The sequence below is a fragment of the Lissotriton helveticus genome, chromosome 6 (genome assembly GCF_964261635.1).
Source record: "Lissotriton helveticus chromosome 6, aLisHel1.1, whole genome shotgun sequence".
Lineage (NCBI taxonomy): Eukaryota > Metazoa > Chordata > Amphibia > Caudata > Salamandridae > Lissotriton > Lissotriton helveticus.
In genome coordinates this window covers 211,145,063-211,161,546 of record NC_136067.1, presented here as the reverse complement: position 1 = coordinate 211,161,546, position 16,484 = coordinate 211,145,063, and positions in this window count along the sequence as shown.

The following is a 16,484-nucleotide window of genomic DNA, read 5'->3' as shown; positions in this document are numbered from 1 at the left end:
TACAGGTAGGTAAAGGGCAGGGACTAATGGGTCCCTTCCCTGGAGTGGGTACACCCCCTATCGTGCCACCCTCCAGGGGGAGGGGGGTCAAGAGCCTATCCCTGGTCCTCAAGATGGCGGGGACTCAGAGTTGTGCTTCACCTCGCCTCCACCCCCCGAGGGGTGATGTTCGTCGAGGTGGGCACACCTCTTTCCCTCACTTGTTTTTCCCGCCGCCTCTCCCACCCAAAGTGGTGGGTAGAACCAGTGGGGGCCAGATGCTGAAAGCAGCAAATGGTCTGGGAAGGCTCAAAAAGGGGGCATGCCTTTGAAGCTTCCCCTTCATGAACGCTACCCGTCCTGTGGGAGGAGACTTTGCATGTCATCCCATGCCCCAGAGAGCTGCAGGGTCTCGACCCAGGGGTCCAGAAACATGTTTGGTGCAAGCAGCCACTCAGCCTGGACACTAGTGGTGGGTTAGTTTTCAGGGTCCATCTCTGAGATGCCCTCTGAGTGCATTTTTCCTTAAATCCCACACTGGCATCAGTGTGGGTTTAATGTGCTGAGAAGTTTGATACCACACTTCTCAGTGTTCATTGTGGCCATTATAGTGCTGAGGAGTTCGTAATGACAGGCTCCTAGCACCATATAGCCTTTATGGCAGCACTGCACTTACAATGTCTAAGAATGGCCTCAGACACTGTAGGGGTACAGGGCTCATGCGCCTGTACCCTTACCACTGGCATAGGGCACCCAGCTAGACAGGTGACTGATCTATGCCAGGGCAGTGGGTTGTAGGCATGGCACACAGGGATGTGTGCCATGTCGACTCTTTAATTTTCTGCACCAAAACACGGTTTACAAAGGCAATCTGTGTGTACAAAGATACAGGGTCTCTAAGGGTGGCACAATAAGTGCTGCAGCCCTTACAGGCCTTCCCTGGTCACAGTGCCCTGGGTACCTGTGGTACCATTTACCAGGGGCTGACCTGTGGCCAGAGATGCCAATTGGGTCAGTTTTGGGGAAAGAACAAGGCCCTGGGAACCTGATTGGCAGGTGAAGAAATAAAAACCCTTCTTAGGGGTTCGCTGATACACCAGTGCCTTTAAACCAACAAAGAAGAGATTGGCACGGAAGCTGTAATATAAAAACAATGCATTTATTAACCTCACATGAGGGAGACTACGTCATACAGTACCCTCAAGCCACTGCAAGAGACAGTCTAAGGAGTACAGAGAACAGGGGCCTTATATATGCATTTGTTACAAAGTCAGCATAAAACCACGGGGAGGTCCTGGCACATACAAGCATACTATTTGACTAATATGGGTATTGCATAATTTGCTTGCTCAACAAAGTGGGAGGGGAGACTAAACTGAACACATCAGTAAGAATAGCCAGTGCTACACTAGGAACATGTGCATTCTACCAGCTAGGCCTTTCTGATTATGTGCAAGGCTCTGGAAGAGGGAGAAAGCACATGGTGAGCACATGGCTAACTAAAATGGCTGCCAAGAACAAAATGGCTTTCAGCTCATGCTAACAGTGATTCCTGCAATCTTTAACAGATGGTCCTTATAGCGTGAGCTAAAGACATCGCTATGATCTAGTAGGAACATAGACATTCTTTTACACATTTATTCTCATAAATTCATCAATATCCTAATCCATTGCTAAGTGGGCATTTTTCATTCTAAACATTTCATTAAGCGGGTATATATAAGGTATAAGCAGGAGTACAAAGGGAACAGAGCCTTGGGTCATAATTAACATACCGCTAGCAGGAGAGAGTAATGGCTAATATTACAAACAGGACTATCAATATTTTTCAACCCTAAGCAGAAAGCAAATCCTAGAACCATCTAGTCCAATTCTATGTAAAAACATTTTCATTAGACTTTTCCAGTGTTCCTTTTATGAGGGCTAGAGTATCAATTAATATACTCAAGGAAAGAGCAAACAAACATTTGTCAACTGCTCAGAAAAACGTTTCTCTTGCAGAATAAACATTATTCCTAATGCAAATATTAAAGCAGTCCGACATATTATTACAAGGACAATCCTAGCTCCAGGGTACCAGGAGGACCACACAGGGCCATGAGAATTAGGACGAGGAGCCGCAAAGGACTGCTCCTCCTTAAAAATGGGACGACCAAAAGGGTACATTACTAACAAAAATAAGTCCTTGGGAAATTGCAGCCACTGTACAACCAGCCAGAGGGGAGTCTTCTCCCTGTGTCTGTTTGAGCCTCACAGGCAGGCTCTTGTTGTTCCCACGGTGGAGCTGCACAACTCGCAACTCAAGAAAAACAGTCAAGGCCCAGTTTGAGAAGAAAAAGTCTTTCTTTTAGGATAGAGTAATCACCTTCTGGGTTAAGTACCCTCAATGATCCTGTCCAGTGTCTCATGCAGTGCACCAGATTTCTTCACTTTGATCTAACAGGCACCAAGAGACACAGCACCTGTACCCTGAACTCAAGACCTTCCCTAACTCCTGTATTGCTCTGCTGGAGCACTGCTCTTTTGTTGGGGCCACAAATTATACCCAATGTGCCCAGGTATCTCTTGATCAAAAAACAAAGGCGCAGACTTGCATTCGCTTCGGGACCAGGACTCAGAGGCCTGAAGCAACCCTTGTTTCAAAGGGGGTCACCTCAAGCAAAAGCCTCCTTGCCGGTCTGTGACTCTCTCAGCTGGGCATCAAAAACTTGATCCACAACTTCTCCTTGTGACCCCGTCTTTTGCCGAAGACAGTGGCAGGGTTACACACTTCACACCCCAGTGCTTCCGCCTTCATTGAAGTCCTAGTTGCCAGCAACGCCTGTGCTGGTTACCTTCACCTTGGCTTCAAGCTGGACTGGTGCTGACTCCCCAGGCTGGATCTGATGTCCGGGCCCCTCTGGCAATGGTTGTAGGGCAGCAAATATCTATTGGTGGACAGAACAAAAGGTCTTTAGACAAGGCATACAAATAATCTATCAACAGAGAGGATATTCTCAGAATACTTTCTAGTCTTGGGGCGCCCCATATATTCGCAAGGCACCTACGAACCACTTCATCTATCTGAGAGTTAAAAAAAAACTGGACCTATTACACTATTTGAAGCAGCTAAGGAACTCTGGGGCACATGCATCATTGTTAGCTTTTGCGATTCTTAATTTGCGAAAATTACCGAATCGCAAATTAAGAATTGCAAAATGCTATGCATCATTTTTTTCCCTATTTATTTGGGAATCGGTAAAAATCGAAATTTTTACCGATTCTCAAATAAATAGCGAATTCCAAAGTGCATTTTCGCAATTCCCATTGATTCCTATGGGCCGAAAGGCCCATAGGAGTCAATGGGAAGGCAGTTAAGTATTCGCAATTTGTTGATGCATTCCACGGGTGCAGGGGGGCGTCCAAAGGACCCCCCCCTGCACCCCTGAAATGTATTTTGTAATTGGATGTTTCACACACACATGTCCTAAGGACATGTGTGTCTGTAACATGCAAGTTGAAAAAAAGCATTTTTTTTCTTTTTTACAAATTTTCGCAAATTAACACGAGGGTCAACCTCGTGTTAATTTGCACTTCCAAATTCGAAATTCGCAATTTCTTTAAAAATGATGCATTGCATTTAAGGAATCGCACAAATGCGATTCCTTAAATGCATTCGCATTTTTTAGAAATCCTAAAAAATGCGAATTGTGCACAAAAGTTTGATGCATCCCAAAATTGGTTTTTGCATTCGCAAACGGCCGATTTTTCCGATTCGCACCGTTTGCGAATGCAAAAATTAATGATGCATGTGCCCCTCTGTTTATTTTCTAAATTCTGAGGAAAAGAGAGAAACATACAGACATACTCCAAATCCTCTCATTTGTGTATTCCTATATTATTAATCTGAAGAACCTCAAGAAAAAAGGAAATGCTCTACATTTTTACTCATAGACTTTGCATTACTTGTACAGGACTGCAGACACTTCTAAAATGATTTCTCTTTTATAAAGACACCTACATTGTATGCTTAGGACCATGCTCTCATGTTATAGGCGCAGTGGGAAAATCTAAAACTGCTAATTTAACAGGGATTCTTATTGCATAAAGAACTACAAAAAACTCAACATAGTGGGTATATAAATTTCTCCAGCAGAACATGTTGTGACAAACAAACTCCTATAAAACAATATTTCCCTTAACAAATGTTTGCTGAGGATCACATGGGTGTCTTTCCTGCATTCTACTTTTCACAATCTAGACAATTCAACATCAGTTCTAATAAGGGCTGTCAGCTTATTTACACAGACTAGCTAATAAAAGACTAACAATGCCCTTGCAAATCTGTATGTAGCCTGAGAATAACATAAACAACAATGGTGTTGTCACCTTATTTTTTAAAACAAAAACTACCCACATCTAGTTCCCCTAAAGGTCAAATAAGGGAGCAGCAATCTAGACTACTTATCCTTTCACAATTTTCATTAGACAGGATGGGGGTAACATAGCATATTTATTTATTCATTTTATTAATGCTAACAATTTTAAAACAGTAGTACTGAATAGCCAATTAAATGTCTCAAGGCTGTTTCCTAGACAGCTTAAGACAGGCTCAAAAGAGAGTGAGAAAAAGAGAGAGAAAACATAAATTTCCCTACCCTTAATTTGCAGAGGAGCTATCCTCCTTCCCTCATTTTAACAGTAGGAAACCTGAAACAGTGAAAAGGCAAGATGGCCGCTGGTGGGTTGTGGTGAGCAGTCGCACTCACCCTAGCTCCCACCTAGACCCAAAGATGCGGTAGTAAAGGATTATGTTCCAGACCCGTTCCCGTACATAAGGAACTTACTTCCTTGAAAGACAAGTGAAGGTAAGGTGTGAAGCTAAGCTCCATAACCATGTCTCTTCACTAGTATCTTCACTAGTAGCTGCGTTCTTATTTTGAGATATTCTAACAAAAAAGTTCTAACCCCTCTACCATTGACTACAGTGACTTTTTATTTTCTAAAATTCTAAAGGGACTTAAGCAAGGCCCTAACAAGACTTTTAGTAGTTTTGTAAAAATGCCAATTCGGAAAAATCCAAATTATAAAGGCAATTTAAGAGTTCTGTTGTGTGATCAGGTGGTAACCAAGTAGTCCAACAAATGCTAGCTGTATATTCCACCGCTGATCCACCAATGTAGGAAACTGGCTCTATATATACTACACCAAAATGTGGTATAGTGTGTATTGAGTCCAGGTGACTCCAGAGGTTAAAGTTAGATAGAACCGTACTCTCTATTTGTGGTGGAGTGGTCGAGCAGTAAGGCAGTATCAGAGGACAGTGTTAAGCATTTGATGTTCACACTCAGTCAGCAATTGAATTCACACACTCAAGAACTGAACTCTAGGCCAATTATTTTTGTATAAAAAATATAGTGTTGTTTTATTTTTAGAACCAAGCTAGCCTGGCACAGTTAAGCATTAAATCATTTACAGTAATAAGTTGCTGATTGTAGAACAGTTTAAAAATGCAATAGGAATTGTACTTTGTTTGGTTTGCAGGGGATGCAGTAGGTTGCAATACTTAGCAAATACAGTATATTGAAATGAATAAGCTTTTTCAGTAAATTACAGCTAAGTTACTTTTTACGTTACTTTTCTAACTCAGTGCTAGATACTTAGATTCAGCACTAAGAAATTAATTTTCTGCAAACAGGTAAGTAAATACGTTTTGGTTATTTGTGTGATTTTTAAAGAATATTTTTATATTTCAAAACTCCACACTTACTTTTTGGAAGAAAATTGTCAATGTTATCCTATAGAGGAAAAACAGGTTATCGATTCACAGGTAAGTTATTGACTGTGGGAGTTAAGGTTCTGGGGTTAGACTCAGGGGTCCTTCAGGGTCAGTGATGCACTCTTGTTACACCCTCAGCAGCACTAGGGCGGCCTGGTGTAGAGCGTTGAGGCCCAATGTTATCCAATGGGGGATAAGGGGCCTCTGGCTGGAGACTGCTGGAAAGCAGACCACTGGGCTGTGGGAGCAAAGCTCCTAGTGTTTTGGTCAGGGCAAATGGAGAAACAAAGTAGCACAAAAAGTGCACCCTCAGCGGCACTGAGGCGGCCGGGTGCAGAGAGCTGTTTCGACATTGGACGCCCTGTTCTTTTCTATGGAGAACCTCCGGTTTGCAAAAGCACTTCAGGCAGGGAGACGAAGGACTTCTGGGTGCGACTACCACTTCGAGAGGTAAGTTGGAAAGTTAAGGGTTGGTTAGGCACCGTTGGTTTGGGCACACAAGGCTGTGGGGCGTAGGGTGCAGGGGGGCCTTTTGGGGTCGGATCTTCTTACCAGCTCCTGGTCGCGCTTAGGGGGTCTTCTGGATTTAACTGCAAGCTTCGACTGGAGGCTTGAGGCAGCTCAGGGGTCACCGGACCTCGGGTCAGGATCACTGGGGTGACCTCCTCGTATTGTTTTTCCACTCAAGCTCGGGCCGGGTTCGGCGGGTGCAGTGTGGGTTGGATTCACGGTTTCTGGCTGCTGCCAGAGGTTGCAGTTTGAACAAATCCGGTGTTCACAAGAGAAGCAGTCTTTGGAAGTGAAGGCAGGCAGGTTCTCCAGGGTTTTCGAGGTTGCTGGCTGCAGGACACACCGGGATTTCGCAGGAGCAGGTTCGAGGGGAGACAGGCCTGTAGGGCTGGGGCCAAGTCAGTGGGCGTCTTCCTCTTGTTAGCTGGCTGCACGGCTGTTCGGTTTTCCTTCTACTTTTCTTCTTGTCGTTTCCGGATCTGAGGAAGCAAGGTTTAGGGTGCCCCCTCAATACTAGATTTAGGAGCGTTACAGGTAGGTAAAGGGCAGGGACTAATGGGTCCCTTCCCTGGAGTGGGTACACCCCCTATCGTGCCACCCTCCAGGGGGAGGGGGGTCAAGAGCCTATCCCTGGTTGGTTGGGTAACCTCCATCCTCAAGATGGCGGGGACTCAGAGTTGTGCTTCACCTCGCCTCCACCCCCGAGGGGTGATGTTGGTCGAGGTGGGCACACCTCTTTCCCTCACTTGTTTTTCCCGCCGCCTCTCCCACCCAAAGTGGTGGGTAGAACCAGTGGGGGCCAGATGCTGAAAGCAGCAAATGGTCTGGGAAGGCTCAAAAAGGGGGCATGCCTTTGAAGCTTCCCCTTCATGAACGCTGCCCGTCCTGTTGGAGGAGACTTGGCATGTCATCCCATGCCCCAGAGAGCTGCAGGGTCTCGACCCAGGGGTCCAGAAACATGTTTGGTGCAAGCAGCCACTCAGCCTGGACACTAGTGGTGGGTTAGTTTTCAGGGTTAATCTCTGAGATGCCCTCTGAGTGCATTTTTCCTTAAATCCCACACTGGCATCAGTGTGGGTTTAATGTGCTGAGAAGTTTGATACCACACTTCTCAGTGTTCATTGTGGCTATTATGGTGCTGAGGAGTTCGTAATGACAGGCTCCTAGCACCATATAGCCTTTATGGCTGCACTGCACTTACAATGTCTAAGAATGGCCTCAGACACTGTAGGGGTACAGGGCTCATGCGCCTGTACCCTTACCACTGGCATAGGGCACCCAGCTAGACAGGTGACTGATCTATGCCAGGGCAGTGGGTTGTAGGCATGGCACACAGGGATGTGTGCCATGTCGACTCTTTAATTTTCTGCACCAAAACACGGTTTACAAAGGCAATGTGTGTGTACAAAGATACAGGGTCTCTAAAGTTGGCACAATAAGTGCTGCAGCCCTTACAGGCCTTCCCTGGTCACAGTGCCCTGGGTACCTGTGGTACCATTTACCAGGGGCTGACCTGTGGCCAGAGATGCCAATTGGGTCAGTTTTGGGGAAAGAAGAAGGCCCTGGGAACCTGATTGGCAGGTGAAGAAATAAAAACCCTTCTTAGGGGTTCACTGATACATCAGTGCCTTTAAACCAGCAAAGAAGAGATTGGCACGGAAGCTGTAATATAAAAACAATGCATTTATTAACCTCACATGAGGGAGACTACGTCATACAGTACCCTCAAGCCACTGCAAGAGACAGTCTAAGGAGTACAGAGAACAGGGGCCTTATATATGCATTTGTTACAAAGTCAGCATAAAACCACGGGGAGGTCCTGGCACATACAAGCATACTATTTGACTAATATGGGTATTGCATAATTTGCTTGCTCAACAAAGTGGGAGGGGAGACTAAACTGAACACATCAGTAAGAATAGCCAGTGCTACACTAGGAACAGGTGCATTCTACCAGCTAGGCCTTTCTGATTATGTGCAAGGCTCTGGAAGAGGGAGAAAGCACATGGTGAGCACATGGCTAACTAAAATGGCTGCCAAGAACAAAATGGCTTTCAGCTCATGCTAACAGTGATTCCTGCAATCTTTAACAGATGGTCCTTATAGCGTGAGCTAAAGACATCGCTATGATCTAGTAGGAACATAGACATTCTTTTACACATTTATTCTCATAAATTCATCAATATCCTAATCCATTGCTAAGTGGGCATTTTTCATTCTAAACATTTCATTAAGCGGGTATATATAAGGTATAAGCAGGAGTACAAAGGGAACAGAGCCTTGGGTCATAATTAACATACCGCTAGCAGGAGAGAGTAATGGCTAATATTACAAACAGGACTATCAATATTTTTCAACCCTAAGCAGAAAGCAAATCCTAGAACCATCTAGTCCAATTCTATGTAAAAACATTTTCATTAGACTTTTCCAGTGTTCCTTTTATGAGGGCTAGAGTATCAATTAATATACTCAAGGAAAGAGCAAAGTAACATTTGTCAACTGCTCAGAAAAACGTTTCTCTTGCAGAATAAACATTATTCCTAATGCAAATATTAAAGCAGTCCGACATATTATTACAAGAACAATCCTAGCTCCAGGGTACCAGGAGGACCACACAGGGCCATGAGAATTAGGACATGGAGCCGCAAAGGACTGCTCCTCCTTAAAAATGGGACGACCAAAAGGGTACATTACTAACAAAAATAAGTCCTTGGGAAATTGCAGCCACTGTACAACCAGCCAGAGGGGAGTCTTCTCCCTGTGTCTGTTTGAGCCTCACAGGCAGGCTCTTATTGTTCCCACGGTGGAGCTGCACAACTCGCAACTCAAGAAAAACAGTCAAGGCCCAGTTTGAGAAGAAAAAGTCTTTCTTTTAGGATAGAGTAATCACCTTCTGGGTTAAGTACCCTCAATGATCCTGTCCAGTGTCTGATGCAGTGCACCAGATTTCTTCACTTTGATCTAACAGGCACCAAGAGACACAGCACCTGTACCCTGAACTCAAGACCTTCCCTAACTCCTGTATTGCTCTGCTGGAGCACTGCTCTTTTGTTGGGGCCACAAATTATACCCAATGTGCCCAGGTATCTCTTGATCAAAAAACAAAGGCGCAGACTTGCATTTGCTTCGGGACCAGGACTCAGAGGCCTGAAGCAACCCTTGTTTCAAAGGGGGTCACCTCAAGCAAAAGCCTCCTTGCCGGTCTGTGACTCTCTCAGCTGGGCATCAAAAACTTGATCCACAACTTCTCCTTGTGACCCCGTCTTTTGCCGAAGACAGTGGCAGGGGTACACACTTCACACCCCAGTGCTTCCTCCTTCATTGAAGTCCTAGTTGCCAGCAACGCCTGTGCTGGTTACCTTCACCTTGGCTTCAAGCTGGACTGGTGCTGACTCCCCAGGCTGGATCTGATGTCCGGGCCCCTCTGGCAATGGTTGTAGGGCAGCAAATATCTATTGGTGGACAGAACAAAAGGTCTTTAGACAAGGCATACAAATAATCTATCAACAGAGAGGATATTCTCAGAATACTTTCTAGTCTTGGGGCGCCCCATATATTCGCAAGGCACCTACGAACCACTTCATCTATCTGAGAGTTAAAAAAAACTGGACCTATTACACTATTTGAAGCAGCTAAGGAACTCTGTTTATTTTCTAAATTCTGAGGAAAAGAGAGAAACATACAGACATACTCCAAATCCTCTCATTTGTGTATTCCTATATTATTAATCTGAAGAACCTCAAGAAAAAAGGAAATGCTCTACATTTTTACTCATAGACTTTGCATTACTTGTACAGGACTGCAGACACTTCTAAAATGATTTCTCTTTTATAAAGACACCTACATTGTACGCTTAGGACCATGCTCTCATGTTATAGGCGCAGTGGGAACATCTAAAACTGCTAATTTAACAGGGATTCTTATTGCATAAAGAACTACAAAAAACTCAACATAGTGGGTACATAAATTTCTCCAGCAGAACATGTTGTGACAAACAAACTCCTATAAAACAATATTTCCCTTAACAAATGTTTGCTGAGGATCACATGGGCGTCTTTCCTGCATTCTACTTTTCACAATCTAGACTATTCAACATCAGTTCTAATAAGGGCTGTCAGCTTATTTACACAGACTAGCTAATAAAAGACTAACAATGCCCTTGCAAATCTGTATGTAGCATGAGAATAACATAAACAACAATGGTGTTATCACCTTAAATTTTTAGAACAAAAACTACCCACATCTAGTTCCCCTAAAGGTCAAATAAGGGAGCAGCAATCTAGACTACTTATCCTTTCACAATTTCATTAGACAGGATTGGGGTAACATAGCATATTTATTTATTCATTTTATTAATGCTAACAATTTTAAAACAGTAGTACTGAATAGCCAATTAAATGTCTCAAGGCTGTTTCCTAGACAGCTTAAGACAGGCTCAAAAGAGAGTGAGAAAAAGAGAGAGAAAACATAAATTTCCCTACCCTTAATTTGCAGAGGAGCTATCCTCCTTCCCTCATTTTAACAGTAGGAAACCTGAAACAGTGAAGAGGCAAGATGGCCGCTGGTGGGTTGTGGTGAGCAGTCGCACTCACCCTAGCTCCCACCTAGACCCAAAGATGGGGTAGTAAAGGATTATGTTCCAGACCCGTTCCCCCTGATGGCTCTGCAGAACTGGATATACAACAAATTAGGAGACACTCTATTTCTAAAGTATATTGCTAACTGCGCAGTAAGGCTTTTTCAAGACTACGGCAGGTTAAAGGGGAATGTTTGAACCCTGATGAGCGCCTACGGGTCCAGGAAAAAGGAGCAGCACCCGATTAAAATGCCCGCACGAAATGGAAAGCAGGAAAAGGGGCAGGAGAACGCGAAGGCACCAGCGAAGGGTACCGTGCCGGTAGTATCACCATCTGGAGACAGCATCAATACGGCTGGACCGATAGCACGATCCCTGGGCGCTATCCGCAAAACGACGGCTCCACCATTAAAAAAGAAAATAGACTTACGGGGGAAAGCAGGCGTGACCGCCGGGTCAGTGCAAGAAGGTCTAGCAGACAGCCGAGCTATGGGTAAAACGGGGAAAGCCAGCGAAAGACTAAAAAGTAAGGATAATCTTCTCCGGCAACCCACCTTAACGGAGGCATTCTCGGCAAAGATCCCGGGTTCGACTACCATTATCAGTGCAGGAATCGAGGGCAGAGGAGCGTTCTCGAGGACGCTGGAAACGCTGGTAGCACCGAGGACGCAGAGGACGCCGAATCTCAGGTTGCTAGGCAACGGTCCACAGCACCCAGCAACGCCGCCGCTTCTGTCCAAACCTTCACTGCAGAACAAACCCTCATAGCAGAATCAACTGTATGCAGCGCCAAGGGAATAGTGGAACCTGTGGAGGACATGGTAAGCGCTATGGGGCTGGCGGGCAAGATCGGGAAGGCAGAAATGTTGGGCGCTATTATGCTGCTCGAGGATCTAGGGGTCAGCATGAGACCTGAGGTACTGGTAAGGGCTGAAGGCCCTTCAGCTGAGGGGGAATGTTTCTACTCCCTCACTGAGGACTCTGGTTCAGAGAGCGTAACTGAAGAAAGCTCAGCTGAAAATTCAGACACAGGGTCTAGCATGTCAGTCAGAGACGCCACTCAGAGGAAAAAATCGCCCAAAAAAAGAAAGCAGATTGCTGAGTCACCGGGAGGCACGGAGAGAAGGCTGGTATGGGACTACTCGGCTACCTCGCAGACATACCAAGAAGATGTTAACACCTTAGAAACACCTCCGGGGGCCACAGCACAGCAGGCTCCTTTTGAACGTATATTTAATACGCTCAGGCAAATGCAGGCAGAAGCCAGGACAGAAAGCCGCAGGGCAAGGCAGGCCTCGAAAAAAATTCAGAACACTATGAGGAAAGTAAATAAATTATATGACGAAATGGCGGATAGAGTAACTGAGGTGGAGGAGTGGACAGGCAAGTTGGAGGACGAATTCAGCAGTTGGCAAACATTCAAGACAGCACAGGAAAAACTCTCTCAGGACCTTCAATGGAAATTTGAAGATTTTGAAAATCGCCAGAGGCGTAATAACATTAGACTCTTGGGTGTGGCAGAAGGGCAGGAAGGACAAGATATCATGCGTTTTGTGGTGAAATTACTGAAGGGGGCTTTCCCAGAATCGGAATGGCAGTGGGAGAAGGAGATACAAAGAGCACATAGGTTCCCCTTTACGCAGAAGAGAGGTCAAGGAACAGGAACGGGGGACAGGGGTCTTTTCCCAGGGCTATCCTCGTGAATGTGGGGAATTTTCTTCTGAGAGAAGAAATCAACCAGAAGGCTAGACCAGACTGTAAGCGATCATATGAGGGCATCACCTTTTTTTGCTAGACCGGACTTCTGTCATGTCACAGTAGAGAGAAGGTGGAGACTTAGACAGATGATCGCTCCATTCCAGGCCTTGGGGTCAGAAGCGTATCTACTCTTCCCGGCTAGATTAAATGTGGTCAGGTTTTCAGGTTTTAATGTCTTTATTTCGATGATAAAATCATAAAAGACAATTTTAACAATCATTTAAAACAATTTCATTATCCCTACATAATACAAAAAATGTTATAAAATAGTTACATCTATATATAATCAACGGTCTAGACTCTATTTAGAATCCACAGTTAAAAAGTTATTAAACCAATTATTAGAAGTGAACAAGACATTAAATTTAACAATTCTTAAAAATATATTTGACATTTGCTGAAAAGTACTATGCAGTTTACACACTTTAATCAATCATGTGGCGGTTGAATTCCTTCTTGCTCTAATTGCCCATGCCCAGCCTAGATATTTGGCCAAACATGTCACAGTGAAACCAGTTGTATTTGTTTTTAAGGCCCATATTGCATCCGAGGATTTTTTACATTTCACGCGTTTAAAAATTGGTTTTAGCCATTTCAAACGGGGTTCTCTATATTGGGGGCAGGCGAACAAGAAATGGCCCTCTGTTTCCTTACACCCGGGGCAATAACTACAAAGATTGGTAGTATTGTTGCACCAGGATGAAGTAAAGGAATTAAGGGGTAAAGAGCCCACCCGAAATTGGTGGAACAGTTTTCTGTCCAATGGCCTGGAGATAAGATCCCAGTATATCTCACGAGTCGGATCCAATTTGAATCTTAAAAAACGCCCCGTTAGATCATCGAAACTTGATGCATGTGCCAACGAATTACGAGTTGAGGCCCAAAATAAACTCTTAAATTCCTTTTTCGGGGGGGAAATTGTTAGTGCTTGGCGAAACCCACAGATGGCTAAGACCCATATCACAAAGGCTCTTTTTCACCGAGTGAAGCCAGGGGATTCGCTCTGAGCGCCCAATTGCCTTCACCTCGGTTAGCTCCTTTGCAAAGAGTGCCAACTCCTCCGTAGTCCACAAACGCCTCCAGGTAGACACTACTCTATACCTTGCCATGTCTGTTATTGGAAGGCAACCCATGTCGTGGCAAAGAGGGGTTAATGGAGTTGATTGGGGAAGCCCCACTAGGTTGCGAAGAAACCTACACTGGATTTTATACAAGCTTGAGAGATCCATAAAACCCCATAGCTCAGCCCCATAGAGTGTTGCAGCATTAATTTTGACATCATAAATTTGTAATGCAGGGGCAACCCTTTTGGTGATAGATTTCTTTTGCTCTCGCAGGAGACAGCCAGTCAATTGGGCCAATTTTAACTGCTGGGTCTCTATTTGTGGTTTCCAAGACAAACGGTAATCCAGAGTGACCCCCAGATACGTCATCGTGTCAACTTGATCCAGGTTAACCCCGTTAAGTTGAACACTACTACGTATTGGTTTTTTCCTGGAGAAAACCATAAATTTAGTTTTCCCCACATTTATCTGGAGGTCATTTTGGTGGCAGAATTCCTCAAAGTGATTTAGAGCCCTCTGCAGACCCCCCCTCGTCCTTGATAAGAGGAGGGTGTCGTCCGCAAAGATCAACATTGGGAATTTAGTCCCCGCCAGGGACGGTGCATCCGTGTTGATAGACCCGAAGAATTTCACTACCTGATCTATGAAGAGTAAGAATAGGGTGGGTGCGAGAACGCACCCCTGACGGACTCCTCGTGACACTCGGAATGGGTCCGTAACTTGCCCTTGTGCCCCCCATCTGACCCTAGCGAAATTATCTTCGTGTAGTCTAATAATAATTTCCACTAATTCCCCCGGCATTCCTAGGTCCCTTAATACCCGCCATAATTTATCCCTCGGCACCAAATCAAAAGCCGATTTCAGATCTATAAAAGCAGCAAAGATGGTACCACCGCCAAGTGTGACAGTCTTCCAAAAGATCATACCAAACCTCAAGACCTGGTCAATGGTACTTGTACCAGATCTGAAGCCCGCCTGTAATGGGGACAGTATTCCTTCAAGCTCCATCCACCCAAGAACCCTCACCAAAATCATTCGAGCAAACACTTTTTGAAAGCAGTCAATTAAGCTGATCGGGCGGTAGTTCCCAGGGTTTGACCTATCGCCCTTATTGTGTATCGGGAGGATCTCCGCCCCTTTCCAGGTCTTGGGGATGCGGGCACCTCCTGCTATGGAATTGGCTATACTAGTTAGATAAGGTACCCAAAGGCCTAAATTTGCTTTGAATAGGTCTGCCGGAATTTGGTCCAAACCAGGTGCCTTCCCCCTCTTTGTTAACCCTAATGCATACTCCACTTCTGCTTCAGTAAAAGACAGGGTCGTAGTGCTGGGAGTTGTTACCATCAACATAGTTGGTCTGGATAAGGAGTCTACGGCTACTGGGCAAAATTGGGTAGAGTAATATTTAATCCAGTCTTCCGGGCATACATGGTTAGACGGAGTACGAAACTCACCATCCTTTCCACTTTTGACTATATCCCAGAATTTGGTCTGGTCGTTTGATTTACTGGTGTCTAGAAGATCCGCCCAAAACTCATCTTCCCATTCCTTTTTAGCCACCCATTGCACCTTTTTATACCTTTTCCTGGCCTCTTTAACTGCACCAGAATCTCTAGATTTAACTTGCTCAATGAGATAACTATGGGCCTCTCTACATTCTCTATTGTACCATTTTGCTCTTAGGGGATTCGAGTGCCCAATGTTTGACTTACATGGCTTTGATAAAATGATTTTAAGTTCAGAAAAACATTTGTCATGTAAGCCCATCATCTTATGTAGTTCGCCCTGACCCCGCTCAACTGCAACGGTCCTCATATTGTTTAAGGCGTTTGTCACCACATTTTCAATGTCGGCCTGTATCGTTACATCATTTGAAATTAGTGACCACTTCAGTCTCCTCCGATCATTTGCTAAGGTTACAACCCCGAGCCCCCTTGGATCAGGTTCCCCTAATCTTATCTGATCAAACATTTTAAATTTCAGGGACAGGGGGTTATGGTCACTTTCTGGACGTATTATGATTTCCATGTCATCAATTACACTCCAATATTCCATTTTTATAAAGATGTAATCAATCCGACTTTTCCTCACACCATTGTCAAAAGTGGGTTTAGCTTCAGTGTCTGATTTGGTGCGTCCATTCACTGCCCTTAGTCCCCAAGTAAGACAAAAAGCTGTCCAGTTCAGAGCGGCCTCCGTTGCTTTAACTGGAATTTTATTGGAAAGTTCGGGGATCTTCCATGTGGCATCTTCTTCAAACCCCCAGTTATCCTCCGGCAGATACAATGGCTCAATCGTACAATTGATATCCCCTGCTAAAATGATTAGTGAGGCTTTATTCCAGCCCGTTAATAGCGTGTCTAAAGCACCAATCAGCTTGGGGCATCGGCCGCCAGGGAGGCCTCTGGAATATATGTTAATAATAAGCATGTCCTGCCCCCCTGCTTTGCTCAACCTAATAGCCAGTATGTCAGGATTATCTATATACAGTTCGGCAGCTGAAAAACACCAGGCCTGTTTTACCCATGTGGTTAATCCCCCAGACGCCCGCCCTTTTGTACCTTTTATTGCAGGTTTAGAAAAGTTTATGTATCCAGCCATATAAAACGGAGCTGTAGCCCACGTTTCCTGCAGCAATACGACCTCGTAATTACCTATAAACCCCAACCAATCCTCCGATTCCAAGCGTGACTTGGCTCCAGCAACATTCCAAGACACCATATATGAGCTTACTGAGTCTATCTCTGCATGATTGTTACTGACAGGGATAGGAGAATGGGGGCTCAGTAGGCGAGTATCTGTTGGTCCAGTTTCTTCTATATTAGAAGAGATAATATTA